At 38.2% G+C, this 14,302-nt stretch overlaps 3 long non-coding RNA genes across 4 annotated transcripts; 1 reads left to right on the plus strand and 2 right to left on the minus strand.

Moving 5' to 3' along the window:
* Window positions 1-215: 215 nt before the first annotated feature.
* Window positions 216-2,855, minus strand: LOC146714358 (uncharacterized). Of its 2 annotated transcripts, XR_014918804.1 has the most exons (4): window positions 2,785-2,855; window positions 2,538-2,654; window positions 1,895-2,084; window positions 216-1,473 (listed from the first exon to the last, which is right to left on the minus strand). It is a non-coding gene; the product is annotated as an uncharacterized LOC146714358 (long non-coding RNA). The 2 variants fall into 2 exon arrangements; XR_014918805.1 differs by lacking the exon at window positions 2,538-2,654.
* Window positions 2,856-5,928: 3,073 nt separating this feature from the next.
* Window positions 5,929-8,476, plus strand: LOC146714359 (uncharacterized). Its single transcript, XR_014918806.1, has 3 exons — window positions 5,929-5,986; window positions 7,747-7,866; window positions 7,949-8,476. It is a non-coding gene; the product is annotated as an uncharacterized LOC146714359 (long non-coding RNA).
* A 3,300-nt stretch (window positions 8,477-11,776) lies between these two features.
* On the minus strand, window positions 11,777-13,728 carry LOC146714360 (uncharacterized). The gene is made up of 4 exons (XR_014918807.1): window positions 13,453-13,728; window positions 13,044-13,059; window positions 12,461-12,650; window positions 11,777-12,201 (listed from the first exon to the last, which is right to left on the minus strand). It is a non-coding gene; the product is annotated as an uncharacterized LOC146714360 (long non-coding RNA).
* Between the last annotated feature and the right edge of the window lie 574 nt (window positions 13,729-14,302).

The raw sequence follows: 14,302 nt of genomic DNA on the forward strand, positions 1-14,302 counted from the left end.
GTAACACTTCCTCTATGTGTTGAATATACTTCTGTATTTTATGTTTAGTCAGCCAGTTAAGAATATGATACTGATCTCATCTCACTGCTACTGTGTCTTGTGCAAAAATACGACAAACATTTTAACTGCATTTTCCTTCCTTTTTGCATTCAAAGATAACCATAGCTTTTAATGAGCATTAGTGGACAGAAAAAACAACACTGCACCACACCAGATTACACAAGTTTCTGATATGTTTATTTGTGGAACTGTAAGGATATCAGAAGTTCCTGGTAATGTAATGGTAATGAGGGTTTTATATTTAATTGAAATAAAAGCTGGAGAGTCAGAAGAGCTGATGAACATTTTACCAAGAGAAGAATACGTGCCTAAAGTTTAATTAAAAAAAAAAAAAGGAAGTTCAGAGGACGGTCAGAGTAGCTATAGCAAGAAACAGCCTTTAAAACAGAAACTGATTCACAGTAATGTCAAATCCCCAGCCTCAAAACATATGAGCCAAGGCCTGGTCTCGTCTGGTTGTGCTAACTTATTTAACTGACAAACGCTGAAACTTAAATACACCTCATGTATATGTTTCAATTTTCACAAACCAAAATCAACAGTGTACAAATTAAAAATAAATTGGCTGAGGACATAGTGACCACAAACATTTGCATGCGTACGTCTAACAGCAAATATACCGTTTCCTGTTACACTTCTTTCTTTAATAAACAGGAAGAAAGGGAACTCAAAGTTACACAATTCTGTTTCGAGGATACAAAAAAAAAAATCCCTCAGTTTTTCTTACAAGTGGGAGTGGTCATACAGTCAAAAACACAAGTACAAACCAAGTAGCTCCAAAATCCAAATATTAGACAGCTAGTTAGAAGTGCTCATCAATCAGATGTTTCTTTCATAGATTAAATATTAGAAATGTGGAATCAGCATTTGTTATTGAAATCTGTGTGATTATTATTTCAATAATGGACCAAAAAGAAAACTAAATTCATTATTAGCACTAACACCATCCAAAGTCACTGAATTTAGAAATGTATCTTAACTCATCATGAAATTTTAATAATCAGTATAGCAACAAGCAAAGTTTGTCACAGAATCATTGGTCTGACTGTGGAAAGCTATTCTACCACAATACTGAAATTCCTTGCAGGACTGCAGGGTATATTGCTTGCTCTCTGCTGTTCATATTTCTGAAAATGAACAGGGAGACATTGGTTTCCAACCTTGTTGCATGCCACAATCACAACCCTTTTCTTTGCACCAACTGTAATTTTACAATCCTTGTTGCTTTTTGTGGATATGACTTCATATATCAGCATTTCTGAGTTGCTGATGCACAAGTTCCCTGCATAGTTATCCGTCTTGCTTAAGCGTCGACCGTCTTTGCTGCAGATTCTGATCACGTTCTCCAGATCACTTTTATTGAGGAACGATTGCACTGTAGTTCTGCACCAGAGGTGTTCTTTTTTCAAATACCTGCGTTAATAGATCAATAATTCAGTACATATTATCACATCATGGATAGTACGCCAGTTTTCAGCTTGCTAAACAACTTCTGCTTAGTTTTCAATATTTTCTAATGTTCCCAGTGTTACAATTCCTCTAATAGGTAACAATATGCACTCATAAACACTAAGCCTCGATGTGGAGCAGGATACAGAAATCTGTTCGCTTATTTGTAACACAATTCCTCCACAACATTATTACTTTAAACCTTCTAGTTTCTAGACACATAAAATGCTGAGTTTAATGACATCACATGAAGATGCTCATAAAGCAGCACCGTGTGGTGTAGCAGCATGTAACCCTCTGGAGCCTGTAAGCTGTTACTTTAAAGGTTGTTTCCTACTGCACACAATAAAACTAAACTTTTTTGAATGATGTACTTTTAATTTACCTTTTCCAAGCATCTAGGGAATTTCTGTCAAATTCCTCTTGAAGGATGTGTCTGCTGAGAAATTCTTTATAATGACTTTTGGGGCTTTTGTCCTGACACGGTGATGAAGGCTCTGCAATCATACTGCTGCCTCCACCAATAAGGGCTACAGTGACAATGATGGTGATCAAGACAATGAATCTCATTTTATCTGCAGTGAAAAGAGAGAAGGCGACAATCTAATGAGGCTGAAAAGAAGGCAACAGGACTTGGAAGATGTTTCACCTCACTGAAGAGGCTTCTTCAGTTACATGTTTGTTCCATGATAGGGTGAGACAAGGTCTCACAGTGGCTCATTTAGTGATGCACATGATTAAAAGTGGGTCAACAACCCTCTGAAATCCACACCCCTTTACTTTTGTAATAGTCTTTATTTAAGTGTCAGTCTGTCATCGGTTAGCTGACTGCAGCTGGTCCAAAACACTGCAGCATGGTTACTAACTGAACACATGCAAGTGAGATTACATATGTTCCAAACTAACATCCTTACACTGACTGCCAGTCAGTTTTTGCATTAACTTTATGATTCTATGATATTATTATTATTATTATTATTATTATTATTATTATTATTATTATTATTATTATATTAGCACACTCATACCTTTTGAACTGGTCCTGCAAGATCAATGAGGTCTGTGGACCAAATGCTCCTCGCTTTCCCAAGGTCCAGATTAGTGAAGAGAGGAGTGAAGAAGCCTTTTCTGTGACTGCTCCTAAACTGTGGAACAAACTTCGCGTTCAAATCATGACTTCCTTAACATTAGACAGCTTCACAACCAACCAAATCACAACCAAATCAAGAAAAAAGTATCAAGAAAGTATGAGCCAGGAGACATTAGTCATCTTACCTTTCTTTGTTGTTGTGCTGTGGAGAACTGATAATCCTGTTGCTCTACTGTGTTAGAATTACTGCAGACGTCTTTACCCACTTCCTCTTTTTATCTTTTAGTCAACAGGAATCAAAATAGTCGAAAGGCAAAGAAAAGGAAGCAAAAACAGTGCATCATCAAAAAGTACTGCAGTGCAAATGGAGTGATTTCAGGTTATGAGTATATGAAACTGAACCTGTTTAATTTTCTCACATTACTACTGTACCAGACCTCGAGGAGACTAACTAACTGTATTATAGGCATACCAATGTGGGTGTACATATGTAGTTCACCAGTACTGGGATGCGATGTCTCTTCATGCTGGTTCTGCTGGTTTATCAAAACTCTGAAACATATCATTAGTCTGGCTGTGGAAAGCTATTCTACCACAATACTGAAAATATTTACAGGACTGTAGGGTATATTGCTTGGGGTTTGGTTCTCATATTTTTGAAAATGAACAGGGAGTTAGAGAGACAGAGACCGATGAACAGGTACAGGTGCTCTAGTCTGTTAGAATTTCTGCACTAAGATTTTCTGTCTTCCTCAGTTAGTATTTTAATTAAGACTAATAATCTTCTCCCAGATGAAAAAACACAATAAAGCTAGTCCAAAATCAAGGCAAGATTTTCTGGGTCAACAATGATGCACATTCCTGAGGTATGGAAGTCTGGTCACAGAGCACAGCATTACCAACACTGTGAGGCAAGGGCTTGGGTGTGTAGTTGGTAGAATGAAAAGTGGGATTCAGAGGAGAAGGTGATGATTTTGACTTTTTTTCTTGGTATTCGTTCGATTGAAAATTTTGTATTTCATATTGTAGTGATTGATATAAAGATAATCTAAGTCATTTCTTAACATAAGGCTTGTTTTGCTAAACAAGTCTAACAAAGACGTCAAGGTGACTTCAAGAGAAATATCAAGCTGACATCGAGGTCACATCTCATGCTTGGGACAACTTTCATTTTGGAACAATTTTTCAGACATAACAAAACCTCTTCACAAATCAATATGTTATCTTGGTGGAGGGGTTTGTACAATGGTTTGCAAAAGTATTCGGCCCCCTTGAACTTTCCCACATTTTGTCACATTACAGCCACAAACATGAATCAATTTATTGGAATTCCACGTGAAAGACCAATACAAAGTGGTGTACACGTGAGAAGTGGAACGAAAATCATACATGATTCCAAACATTTTTTACAAATAAATAACTGCAAAGTGGGGTGTGCGTAAGTATTCAGGCCCTTTTGGTCTGAGTGCAGTCAGTTGCCCATAGATATTGCCTGATGAGTGCTAATGACTAAACAGAGTGCACCTGTGTGTAATCTAATATCAGGACAAATACAGCTGCTCTGTGACGGCCTCAGAGGTTGTCTAAGAGAATATTGGGAGCAACAACACCATGAAGTCCAAAGAACACACCAGACAGGTCAGGGATAAAGTTATTGAGAAATGTAAAGCAGGCTTAGGCTACAAAAAGATTTCCCAAGCCTTGAACATCCCACGGAGCACTGTTCAAGCAATCATTCAGAAATGGAAGGAGTAGTCAAGTCAAGTCAAGTCAAGTTGGCTTTATTGTCACTTCAACCATATACAGTTTAACAGTACACAGTGAGGCGAAACAACGTTCCTCCAGGAACCAAGGTGCTACATGCAACATAAATTTACAACATAAATTAACAGAAAACACTAAACTAGCTAACTAAGAGGCCTAGTTAGCTGGCTAGCAGAGACAAGACAGACTGACCTAACATAAATGACAACATAAATTAACCCTTTACAGCCGATCGGAGCGGGCACGCTCTGTTTTGCGTAACTATTTTTAAATCCCGGTAGCACTGCAACCACGTAAGCTAGCGCAAAAATTTTTTTTGCATATGAAACCGGAGGAGTTGTACTTACATCTTATGCCATCAGCTTGTCCTAGGTCACGGTTTCCTTCCACATAAAGCTTTGCAAAAACTGCATAAAAAGCGCTTGCAGGAACAAAAACATAATATTCCAGAAACACGCTTTACCGATCTGATCAGCTGTTCATAACACTTCCTATGTTAGAATAGACGTCAGCGCGAACTTTTGCATTTCCGCCATTACCTGCCCGAAACCGGAAGTGACGTCATTTTCGCGGAAATGTAGTCTTTTTTTACTATCAGGGCCTCAGGGCCTATACTCGTCTTTTTAAAAGTTATCTTTGACTTTATGACTTTCTGTGTCGTTTCTGGGATGCTTAGGACTCATATTGCACTGCTGGAAATAGTTTATTTTGATGCATATGCTGCTTTTTTGCAAATTTGCAGTATAATATTTATTTTCGTTTTTCCTGCAGTGTATAAAAATTGGTGTATTTCAAAAATAAAACTATGAAGACACTCAAAATAAATTTCCTGTGGTGGGAAACTATTTTGTGCAACTTTTTTGTATTTACAGTTTTGAGGGATAAGCCTCTTAAATTTCTCTAACTACAAATATATGTTAAAAAAGCAAAAACGATTTTCAATTTTTTTGTAGTTTATTGCACTTTTTTGCAATTTATGTAATTACTATGCACTTAATGAATACATATTATTAAAATCTGGGCTATAATGGTTGTATTGATGTATAGCAACTTGAAATGCTCCCAAAAATGGCACCACAGCAGGTAAAAATATAATATAAGCTCTGGTGGACTTGGTTCTATGGTAGGTCTTAAAGGGTTAACAAAAAAAAAAAAAAAAAAAAACCTAACTGTGTATGGCACAACTGTAAACCTACCAAGACAAGGCCGTCCACCTAAACTCACAGGCCGAACAAGGAGAGCGCTGATCACACTGTAAAAAATCAAACTTGCAGTTGTTGAGCTTACAGTCATTTCTTTCACAATTCAACAATAAAAGTTCAGTTGGCCCATAAACTCAAATACATTAAGGGTTTCAACTAATCATTTAACGTTTTGGAGCAAAAGTTGGTCTCAGATGAAATTTATTGCTGGCAAAATGAATGAATTCAAGTTTTACATGAGTTGAAGCTATTGGCGCCTTTCTGTGCCTGAGTACGCATGCGCATCTCATATTTTTGGATGCTACGGGGTCAACTTTGCGCTTTTGCAAGGACTGAAAGCCACCTGGCCGTCTGCCTTAATGAGAACGTGAGGCTTTTTATACCAGGAGCTGGATAGATCGTTCATCTCAAGTTTCTAAAGGCAAGTAATGTTTCTTTTATTATATCAGACAGTATATGTTTGAACAGTCTCAATTTGTCTTTTAGAAATATCACAACTGAAGTTTTTCGTATTTTTCCGAAACTTAGCATAGCATTACTTTCTTGGCTAAGAGGCCTTGTGGCTTATGGGTATGTGTTTACTATATCATTTAAGATTCCATGTCACAAACTACGTGCCATGTCACAAAACAATGAAAATCCGACAAACTTCGCTACTAAAGAGGCGCGCTCATATCTGACAAGCCTCCGCGACACCCCCTATGCGTATTTCATGAAGTGCAGTCTGTGGCCGCCATACCACCGAACGAAACAAAATAGGCTGGCTCACTCATGACCAACGGCAGCAACCCCCCGCCGCTATTTAAATAAAATAAAATAAAATAAAATCCGGGGCGCCTGCTGCTATGTCTTAATTTGTTCGAATCACATTTAGCCAATAAAATGTGTGCTTTAGTTTCTGTGTGAACGGGGTGGTGGAGTCCTCATGGCCAGCGAGCTCCACTAAATGAACTAAATGAAATATGAGATGTGACAATATCGTTTATATCGATATAGTCTATGTTACATTATAATTATACTCGTGGAGCCGCAAGTTTGCCTCTCTTTCGTCCACTTTTGTCTCTACGCTGTGTTACTCCGCCTCTCTCCTTCACTGAACACAACTCCCCCTCCCCCATCGCTTCACCTGCAGGCAACGACAAGATGGACACGGCAGCTATCAAAGAGGAGCTGGTCGGTAAAAAGAAAACATTTGAAGATTACTATTTTAGTGCTGTCAGCGTAAAGTTAATGCCATAACTGCATTAACGGGGCAAATCTCCGTTAACTAGTTACCGCGGATCACCCCGTGCGTGGGGCTGGGTGGCGTTAGTGAGCTAACCGGGCTAACGCGTTGACGCACGGCCTAAAATCCTTTCATCTCAAAAATCGACAGTCTGCCTTATGTATGAATTCTGGTTGTGCTTACTGACCTCGAACCAATTTTATGTGGTACACAGCTTAAAAAAATATGTCAAATGTTTTGGTACGACTTTGGTAAGCTATGAAGCTGCACTGCTTGATGGATTGTTGGAGCATTACGGCTACCAAGGAGCCTCGCAGAGTGATACGTACTCTGCTTCAACGTAATATTACCATATTATGTGTGTAAGGACCATAAATGGCACCTGTAAGAGACACGGTTACAAAGAGGATTTCAAACTCCAGGCTGTCAGTTGCGCAGTAGAACTTGGAAACAGAGCAGCTGCAAAATCTGTCTTTGTTATTATGCTCAGCATCTTTTATTTTACATTTTGACTGCACAATTGTGAGCTCTTTGTTATGCACAAAACAACATTGTTTTGGTTTATTTATGGAGCACCATTAATAAATGCACTGATAATTTAAACAGATGCTTCAGGAGTTTTATCCCACTCATACTCTCAATCCAATGTTTGTCATTCTAAGTTGTAAAACCAATCACACAAAATTATCCTTTGCTTACATAATACATCCCAGTATACTGTTGGTGCATTCCATGTAGAATACAATTTGTTAATAATAAATTAAATAAATTAAACATTTGATGTAATGTATGTTTTGTAAATTATTTGTTTTACTGTGTTTCACATGGCATTTTACAAGGCAGAATCAGCTCACTTTAGTGAGCCAAAAAAATTAGGACAGGAGAAAAAAATTCTTAAGTAATGTCAGGAAGCTGGCATTTTATTTTAAAACTAATTGCTATTTTTATTTATTTAGAGAATTAAAAGCCAACTCCAGACCACTGCTTGTCCTGATTTATGAGGGACTGATGAGGAGTTGGTAAGGAGAGGAATCAGAACAGGAGTGCCTGCCCCCCCGCCCCAAACACATTATCAGGTAATGTAACTTTGGTAATTTGAGATTAATTCAGGTTTCTTTTGAATTGTTGACACTGTCCTCTCCTCTCTTCTCATTATAGCTTTTGTATGCAGTGCCAGTTCTGCTCTTTTGTCTGTTCAAGCCAAGAAGTACTCTTAAGACATCACCAGCTACGACATAGAAGAGGATTTCATTTGCCCTGTGTTTACAGTGACTGTGTCTGTTCGTTCAGGACACGAGGGGCATTGAAGTCTCACCTCAGCAGATCACACAACAGGGCTAAGAAACCAGATAGAAGTTGTTCACATCCTGCCATCTGATGTTTTGAATCTGTTTGTTAGTGACTATCTATCAAGATAGGTTTGATATTCTGTCTGACAACACCACCTTTAAAATTGGATGAGTAACATTTGTTACAAAAATTTTTTTGTGTTTTTGGAAGGACTTTATTTGTGGCTGAATGTTGTCAGTATGTTAAAAATGGCTGATCTCAAAAGTCAACATTGTCAGTGGTGCAGTTGTGTTTGAACACAAAGTTATTTGAAAATCAACTGTGTAAACATTCATTGGTACAACAGGGAGCACCTCATGAAAACTATGAAAGATACTTTTTCTAAACTTTAGGAAATTGATTGGCAAAACAAAAAAATATGTTGTGTAAACTTTAGGAAATACGTTGCCGAAACTAAAACTAATACCTTGTGTAAACTTTAGGAAATACGTTGCAAAAACAATAAAATATGAGTTGAGAAAAAGGACAATTATTAATTTTGTCAACACAAAAACATTAGCTAAAGCAACTTATCTCCTAAACTTGAAATTATAAGTTATCCATCAGAACCTAAAAACGTAAATGCAGTCGGTTGCCTTGAGTTTTTAAGTTTTAGCAACGTTTTTTTTTTTACAGTGCAGAAATGCAGCCAAGAGGCCCATGGTGACTCTGGACAAGCTGCAGAGATCTACAGCTCAGGTGGGGGAATCTGTCCATAGGACAACTATTAGTCGTGCACTGCACAAAGTTGGCCTTTATGGAAGAGTGGCAAGAAGAAAGCCATTGCTAACAGAAAACCATAAGAAGTCCCGTTTGCAGTTTGCCACAAGCCACGTGGGGGACACAGCAAACATGTGGAAGAAGGTGCTCTGGTCAGATGAGACCAAAATGGAACTTTTTGGCCAAAATGCAAAACGCTATGTGTGGCAGAAAACTAACACTGCACATCACTCTGAACACACCATCCCCACTGTCAAATATGGTGGTGGCAGCATCATGCTCTGGGGGTGCTTCTCTTCAGTAGGGACAGGAAGCTGGTCAGAGTTGATGGGAAGATGGATGGAGCCAAATACAGGGCAATCTTGGAAGGAAACCTCTTGGAGTCTGCAAAAGACTTGAGACTGGGGCGGAGGTTCACCTTCCAGCAGCACAACGACCCTAAACATAAAGCCAGGGCAACAATGGGATGGTTTAAAACAAAACATATCCATGTGTTAGACTGGCCCAGTCAAAGTCCAGATCTAAATCCAATCGAGAATCTGTGGCAAGATCTGAAAACTGCTGTTCACAAACGCTGTCCATCTAATCTGACTGAGCTCGAGCTGTTTTGCAAAGAAGAATGGGAAAGGATTTCAGTCTCTAAATGTGCAAAGCTGGTAGAGACATACCCTAAAAGACTGGCAGCTGTAATTGCAGCAAAAGGTGATTCTACAAAGTATTGACTCAGGGGGCTGAATAACTACGCACACCCCACTTTGCAGTTATTTATTTGTAAAAAATATTTGGAATCATGTATGATTTTCGTTCCACTTCTCACGTGTACACCACTTTGTGTTGGTCTTTCACGTGGAATTCCAATAAAATTGATTTATGTTTGTGGCTGTAATGTGACAAAATGTGGAAAAGTTCAAGGGGGCCGAATACTTTTGCTGTCCACTGTATGTCCCAGGGATCCTAGAAGCAATGTTGTCTGTGGGCTTTTGCCTGGGATAGGGTTACCAGGGCTCCGCCCTGGAGCCAGGCCCAGGGAGGGTGCCCGAGAGCGAGCGTCTGGTGGACGGGCCTTAGTCCATGGGGCCCAGCTGGGCACAGCCTGAAATAGGGACATGGGGCCATCTTCCTGCAAGCCCACCACCCGGAGGAGGCACCTTAGGGGTCCGGTGCATTGCGAGCTGGGCGGCGGCCAGGTGCAGAGGTCCTGGCAGACCAATCCCCAGCTACCAAGACTGGCAATTGTGACATGGAATGTCACCTCTCTGGTGGGGAAGGAGCCTGAGTTAATGCGTGAGGTTGAGGTGAAAGGTACCGGCTTGATATAGTCAGGCTCACCTCAACGCACGCCTTGGGCTCTTGAAACAGTCTCCTGGAGAGGGGCTGGACTCTGTCTCAGTCTGGAGTTGAGGCGGCGGGCTGGGTATTCTGGTATCCCCTTGGCTTGCTGCCTGTATGTTAGGGTTTCTCCGGATCGGGGAGCGGGTCCTGACCGTCGTCTGTGCTTATGCGCTTAGTGGCAGTTCAGAGTACCCAGCCTCAAAGAGATTCTGCCTCGAAGAGATTCTGGCAAACCACCAGGCAACTCAGGAGGGGATTGAAGGTTTTTCAGGGAGTTTTCAGTACAGTAACAGTAACAGCCTCGAGAGGGCAACAAAAAACAAAACAAAATAACTTTCTTATTCGTTCATTACCAGTAAATTAGTGTGAAGGGAAACATATGACCATTTCCTAACACAAGTTGACTGCGGCCAACATCCCAAGTGTTATTTGTGTATTTGAAGAAGTACACTCTTGTACTATATGTGTACTATATGTGTGTGACATTTAAAATCTGGGTCACTGTGGCTGAAGCATAATGCAGAAAAATAGGAAGCACAGCAGACATCAGCTGGTCTTTTGCTTACCATGAAGTAGTCCACACAAATGCCCAATAACATAAAACACTTTATAACTTTTATGACTTAAACATACAAGAGAAGATTGTAACTATGTTTTTTTTTCAAGTACTTATTGCCACTAAAGTAGAGTTTTGTGATTATAAACAAATATGGATGTAAATTAAGTTTAATTAAGCAAACCAAAATCAAGACTGTGTTGCTGTGCTACACTACTTTATCTAATAAACAGGAACAAGGTTACACCATTCTGTTTTTGTGGATACAAATAAAAAAAACATCAGTTTTTATTTTGAATGATACAAGTGGGAGTGGTCTTACTATCAAAAACACAACTACAAACTAAGTAGTTCTAAAATCCAAATATTATACAGCTAGTTAGAAGTACTCATTAAACAGATGTTTCTTACACAGATTAAATACTAGAAATTTGGATGCTGCATTTGTTTTCAAACTCTCTATGATTCTTTTTTCAATAATGTATCAAAAGAAAACTAAAGAAAAATTCATTAACCCTTTATTCACCATTAGCCAGCTGACAGGCCCATTTTCCAAGCTCTGTTTAAATGACTGTAACTATCTCGTCGTTTATGCTAGGGAAAAATGTGAATGGTTTCAAAAAAAGACAAGCTGATGCTAATGCTAATGCTATCTGAACACAGAAAGAAAACTCAACTCTGCCTAGAATTTATCACGTGAGCTTTGTACTACTGTAACTCATCAACTCTTTGAGCTTGAGGGAAGTGATCTAGGTGTAAACACTTTTTTATACATTATATTTAGTACAGTTCATATTTAAACTTGATGTTGTGTTACATTTTGTTCGTGTTGAATATCACTTAACTCGAGATCTGATCCTTTTTTAATTTATTTTTTCCCCACGTAAACTGTTGTTGCATTGCCATAACAATACAGTGATGTAGAATGACTGCCAGATATTGAAAGTTGAGGTTATTCTGAAAAAAAAGAATGGCAAAAGCATTCACATATAATATAGTATGATTTAAGACCCCTTTACAGACAAAATTACCAAATAAGTTACTACTTGGTAAATAAAGGGTTAAAGCACTAACACGATGCAAAGTTGCTGAATTTAGAAATTAATCAGTGGAAAGCTATTCTACCACAATACCGAAATTCCTTGCAGGACTGCAGGGTATATTGCTTGCTCTCTGGTGTTCATATTTCTGAAAATGAACAGGGAGACATTGGTTTCCAACCTTGTCGCATGCCACAATCACAACCCTTTTCCTTGCACCAATTTTAATTTTACAATCCTTGTTCCTTTTCCTGGATGCGATGTCATATATCAGCATTTCTGAGTTGCTGATGCACAAGTTCCCTGCATAGTTATCCGTCTTGCTTAAGCGTCGCCCGTCTTTGCTGCAGATTCTGTTCACGGTCTCCAGATCACTTTTATTGAGGAACGATTGCACTGTAGTTCTGCACCAGAGGTGTTCTTTTTTCAAATACCTGCATTAATAGATCAATATTTCAGTACATAGAGATAATAATATAATAATAATATTATTATTTGTTCTCTTATTTGTAAAACAATTCCACACACATAAAATGCTGAGTTTAATGACATCACATGAAGATGCTCATAAAGCAGCACCGTGTGGTGTAGCAGCACGTAACCCTCTGAAGCCTGTAAGCTTTTACTTTAAAGGTTGTTTCCTATTGCACACAATAAAACTAACCGTTTTTGAATTATTTACTTTTAATTTACCTTTTCCAAGCATCTAGGGAATTTCTGTCAAATTCCTCTTGAAGGATGTGTCTGCTTACAAATTCTTCATAATGACTTTTGGGACTTTTGTCCTGACACGGTGATGAAGGCCCCGCGGTCATGCTGCTGCCCCCATCAATAAGGGCTACAGTGACGATGATGGTGATCAAGACAATGAATCTCATTTTATCTGCAGTTAAAAGGAGAGACGGCAACAGTCTTATGAGGTTGAAAAGAAGGCAACGGGACTTGGACTTGGAAGATATGTCACCCTCAGAGGCTTCTTCAGTTACAAGTTTGTCCCAAAATGCACTGTAAAATAAATCTGAAAAAATACAGTATAGTTTTTATTTTTAACATGACTTAATATTTGCATTTTATTTAATATTACAATTATTTTCTGCTATGATATCACTAGTTTAACCCTCCTATGCTTTCAACTTTTTTGATTATTTTAAATTTATGGCACCTGTAAACAGTTGTTTTTTTTATATATGTGCTTTATAAATACATTTGACTTTGACTTCAAGAAACTTAAAGACGTCCAGTTGCCTTTAATTGAAGGTACTTCCGCTGCACTGACCTGGATGACTCCGAACCTACACAGACAGAGAAGGCAATACTGATTAGCTAACATATTTTAAAAAGGATACACTCAACAAATCATTTAAAATAATGAATATGCTGTGCATTCAAATAAAAAAAAAAAAACAGCATCCAGAAACAAAATCAACATATCATATACGTTTTAACATCACATTGCAATATTGTACATTAGTGTTTGGTAACTCTTATATTACTGTAGGGTAGGATCATGTGCAGAGTGCCACTAATCTGTGTTATTCCTTTAACATCTCAATACGACTCTTATATCAAGAAAAAACGTGAGTACACAAGATTGCAAAATTACACAATTTCATCTGATAAATGAAATTTCAATATCATTAACTGTATAGGAAAATACGAGCCAGGAGACAGAAAAGTCATCTTACCTTTCCTTGTTGCTGTGGAGGACTGATATCACCTGGTGCTCTGGTGGGTTAGAAGCACTGCAACATCCTTTACTTGCTTCCTCTTTTTATCTTTTAGTTATAACCAATCATCTTTCTCCAAATAACAGGAATCAAAACAGTCAAAGGCAAAGAAAAGGGAAGCATAAAAAAAGTGCATCATCAAAAAGAAGTGCAGTGCAGATGGAGTGATTTCAGGTTATGAATAAATGAACCTGAACCTGTTTGATTTTTCTCAGATTACTACTGCACCAGACCTCGAGGAGACTAACTAATAGTATTGTAGACATACCAGTGCTGACATATTTAACCAAACTGACTAAGAATAATAATAATTCATGTTTATCTTTATTAAAAAATGCACAAAAAGAGTGTAAAAAATAATCCAAACTTTCTGAGGACTATAAACATTTACAAGCATTAAATGACAAATCAGCTGGCTGGTCCCTTTTACACGAAATATGTAAACACATTTCAAGAAACTGTGGTTCAGTTTTTCAAAACTCTACAAAACACAACTGAAAAGAGTAAACCACTTTATCAAAAAAAGCACAAAAAACACTCAACAACACTCAAAATCTCATTTTCTCATCTCAAAACTGATTCCATGTCACAAATTCCAGTGTGTGCAAATATCCCATTTCTCCGTTTAGTGTAGAGTTGTTTACCTGCATAGCATTTGCAGTACTACATGTAAGTGCAACACAAATCGTTCTATAGTAAAACTCAGTATTTTCACCTGAAGTGTAGGTGTAAGTGTAAGACTACAAAGTAAATGTGTGCTCAGATACAAAAAAATGAAACAATATTTATTTGGGAAAGGGAAATTACA

The sequence above is a fragment of the Copadichromis virginalis genome, linkage group LG3 (assembly GCF_057382275.1).
Source record: "Copadichromis virginalis isolate Kocher_CV1m ecotype Utaka linkage group LG3, C_Virginalis_male_GT1.1, whole genome shotgun sequence".
NCBI classification, from domain to species: domain Eukaryota; kingdom Metazoa; phylum Chordata; class Actinopteri; order Cichliformes; family Cichlidae; genus Copadichromis; species Copadichromis virginalis.